Source organism: Pinus tabuliformis, chromosome 9 (genome assembly GCF_031772625.1).
Source record: "Pinus tabuliformis cultivar Carrire ecotype Pingquan chromosome 9, CPIR1, whole genome shotgun sequence".
NCBI classification, from domain to species: Eukaryota; Viridiplantae; Streptophyta; class Pinopsida; order Pinales; family Pinaceae; genus Pinus; species Pinus tabuliformis.
Genome location: NC_142307.1, coordinates 1,705,481,464 through 1,705,485,691, shown reverse-complemented (window position 1 = coordinate 1,705,485,691; position 4,228 = coordinate 1,705,481,464).

Here is a 4,228-nt window from a genome sequence, read left to right as displayed (position 1 = left end):
TGTTCTAAGAGTTCTTTTCTATCGATACATAATCTTTAATTAACATGCATAGATGGAATTGGTGATGAAAACCTTAATTTTTATGAACAATTCATCAATTTTTGAGAATATTTCGATCACATTATAAGCTTTTGTGATCTATATCAAGTTTTTGAGAAGATTTCGATCATATTATAATACTTTTGTGGACTTCGAACCAACGAGTGTGGTTCATCGTCAAGACAAGTTGAAGAATGAGATCATGGCTGCATGTTATTGTTTTTTTTACTTTACTTTAATTGTATTTCCCTTGTTAAAATATAAAAAGTGATTATGCTCCTCAATACCTGTCAAACAACATATCATCAATGGAGGCACCTAATCCATCAAGTTATGCCCGTCTCATTCTTATGATAGTGGTACATATACCACAATCCATGCAAACTTCTACAATGATATAGATATAACATGGAGTTATAAGTTATAACAACGTCAACATATTCGACAACGACGAGGAATTGCAGCTTTCTCTCGATAATGCTTCCAGTATTCTAATGTTATTGTTATATAACTGTATTGTTAGCTTTTCAATTCTCCATCGATCCTACATCAAACTTTCACAATTACTCAATTCTCTCGAACCCGCAGCAAATTGTGTAAGCTATCTCTTTCTCTAAACCTGGTTTAACATTTTCTTCAATTATAATGAATCCATATCACCTGATATCTTCGTTTCAGGCTTTTGGTAGATGGACTGCCTATCAGAGTATTCGGGAACAATGAAGACATAGGTGTGCCTTATTCAAAGTGGCAGGCCATGAGCGTGTACTCCATCATATGGGATAGAGGTAGTTTGAAACATTTATTTTCACTTTTCATTAGATTGGTGGAACTATGGATAGTCGAAAATTGACCAAGCCCAACATTGACCAATGCCAATTTAATGTACTATGGATGCCATCTCTGTTTAATGTACTTTAACATGTTCAAATTAGTAAATCTCATTGTTGGTTATTATTTTGCTTATCATCTTTATTTTGCCCACTCTAATCCTATTATCTATGGATCTTTTTGTTATTCCCCTAGATCTATTCTTGCAAGTCTAATTCTTTAAAGGGTGTTAGCTCAATGGAAGAGCACTTGCTTTACAAGTAGGAGGTTGGTGGTTCGATTCCATCGTGCCCTGATATTCAGATGGAATGACGATGATTATTTTTTGGTGACAAAGGTTCTTTTGACTATCACCAATGAGTTTATGGTGACATTTTTCGACCCTCACCAAAATATGAAATGGTGATGGTCAATGAATGCCACCATATATATGCATCAATAGTGACGACCATGAAAGGTCCATCACCATAAATCGTTGATGTTCATATGAAATGGTGACAGTTAATGGACATCACCATATATATATGCATTAATAGTGACGGTCATGAAAGGTTCATCGCAATAAATCATTGTTGTTCATATGAAATGGTGACGGTCACTGCCCGTCATTATAATCATTATTCGTGACGAACCTTGAATGTCACCACATCTATATTTTTGGTGACGCCACCATTAGTGACATTCAATTTTTTGATGATGGTTGCTAAGGTTCATCACCATTGCTAATATGAAATGGTGACGGTCACTATCCATTATTATAAATCATTATTGATGACAAACCTTGAATGTCACCATAACACTTATACTTTTGGCGACGCCACCTCTGGTAACATTCAGTTTTTGGTGACAGAGGCTCTTTTGATCGTCACCAATGAGCTTATGGTGAAACTTTTTAACCCTCACCAATATCCTTTTTTCTTGTAGTGCATGTTGCATGTATGGAAAACTAGCAAGGAAACCATAGATGAAACTCGATACCTACAAAGAAAACATGTTGTAGCTGATGATATCGCTATCCCCTTGCAATTTCTTGCTCTTTTTTTTTCCTTCTTTCTCCAAATCCTAAGTATGCCACAAGACTCCAAGAGTAATCCAAGAAAACTGTAAGTATGCAAGAGCACGAGAGAGAGAATAGAGTAGAGAGCTCCAAGCTAAAACTGACAAAATCTAACACTAACAAAAATCCATTAACTAATCCTCATAAGCCTTTTTATCATTGAGGCCTATATTTTCTTCATTTTCCTTATTTTTTCCTTCAATTTCCTCCTCATGCAAATTTGTGACCTTTCACTTTCATTTTCTCCTATTTTCCTTTATTTTCATAAATAAAATTCCAATTAATTCCCCTTTGCCTTTGCCATTGCCTTTGTCATTTTAATTAGCCATACTAAACCAAATGAACACCCACTAGGATGTTTTTCCCACCATTCAGCTTGGAATATGTGTCCCATGACCTTGGTCTTATATTTTTTACATGATTTTTTAATCAGGGTTGTTACAACATTTGTCAATATGACATTTTCTTTAATTAATTAATTTGAAATAAATTAATTAAAATACGATAACTAACTTGGAGATAAATCTTAATCTTTTATTTTTGAATGTTAGTATGAATATTTAACCATATTCCATAGAGATTAAACCTCTAACATCCACCTATTAATTACTAATAATTAAATTAAAATGTGGAAAGTGTATTCTGAAATAGACATGTCTATGTGCTTAATTTACCAAATATGTATATTTCTTTTTGTTTAGACATTATTTTTTTATATAGAAGATAATTTATTTTATTTTAAAAGGACACATGTCAACTCCAAGTTAATCATGGAAGGAATTACACATCTCCCTCATATTGGATTTTACAAAAACTCACCATGAAATTTGAAGAATTGACGTTTCTAACATTTTACAACATTTTAATTGAACTTAATTGTAATTAAGTAAACAAGTTAAGAAGTTACCAAAAACTACTTGAGTTACTAAAAAGTATTATTGCCATCATTAGAGAATCATTTATTTTTTTTAATGAGTAGGATTTGTATTAAAATCTGTGTTGGGAAGTTACTCACGAAGTGAGTTATAATATTTATTCTTCAGCTAGGAGCAAGGAGGAAAATATTCCTATACTAAGTCTTTTGGTTTTTATTCTTACTATTACAAAAGAGTAGGAATAATTTCTAAAAATTTGCTTACACAGAAAAATATAGAAACAATACATTTTTATAAATTGCTAGAGGATGGCCCTCTACTTGACCTACAGATGTGAGAATCAGAGTTTTTTCTACCATGATCTTTCTTTCTTCTTGTTATTGATTGGGAGGAACATTGCTTTTTAAGTACAACTGAATAGGAAATGAAGAAGAGGAGGATTTTTTCTTAGCCACGTTAATATCTTTTCCATATTTCAATACAAATATCTCTATGTAAATCTTTCCCGGCGTTGTTGGAGGAGCCCAATCTAGATCTTCTTCATCATTCAAGTGAGGAGGGACTTTTGGAACAGATTTGTTTGGTTGATCCACTTGTGCCTCAAAATTCTCACTTTCTTCTTTAGAAGCATTCAACAATGTAAACTTTGAAACGGGAACTGATACTGTTACCCGTTTCGTAGAGATAGCAAAAAAATGACCTGATTTTGAAAAGGGGTGATGCTGAACACAAATGTTTTTTTTAGACCATAGTTTTTGGAACCTTAATTTTTTTCATGTGCATTACATTTTAGAATGGTAGTGATTTTCATGCTGATTTTAAAAAAGTGAGTATTCTGCATCACACCCTTTTTTTAAAAGACCTATTTTTTGACTTTAAATTTTCTAGTGTATGAAATGTAAATAATTATTTTCTAAATTTGATAGTTTTTGAAGTGGTTGTTTTCTTCATATTTTATTGTTTTCTATTTTAATTTTAATTTTTTTTGTAGTGGGGTTTTTATTGTTTTTCATTTTTAAATTAGAAAGTCGATAGTTTTAATTTTACATAATCTACATATTTATACATCCTTAATTAATTTTTCAATCCACATGAAATAATTGTTTCTAAAAAACAATATTTTTTAACAATGGACATAAAAATAACCATTTTTAACATAAAAATAACAAAAAAACTACATGTTTTGATAATTTTTTGTTAGAATTAACATGTCAAAATCACAATTTTTATACAAAAATTTTAACTAAAAATGGTCAAATAATAGTTTTTTTAATGAATTTCATGTCAAAAAAGTAACAATAATCATTTTTTTTTCAAAAAATAATAATTAACTTAAAAATCAATGCGAAAATCACAAATTACAAATATTGAACACATAACAACTTTAATTGATTGATTATTCTTTTCATAAAATGTCAGAGTCAAA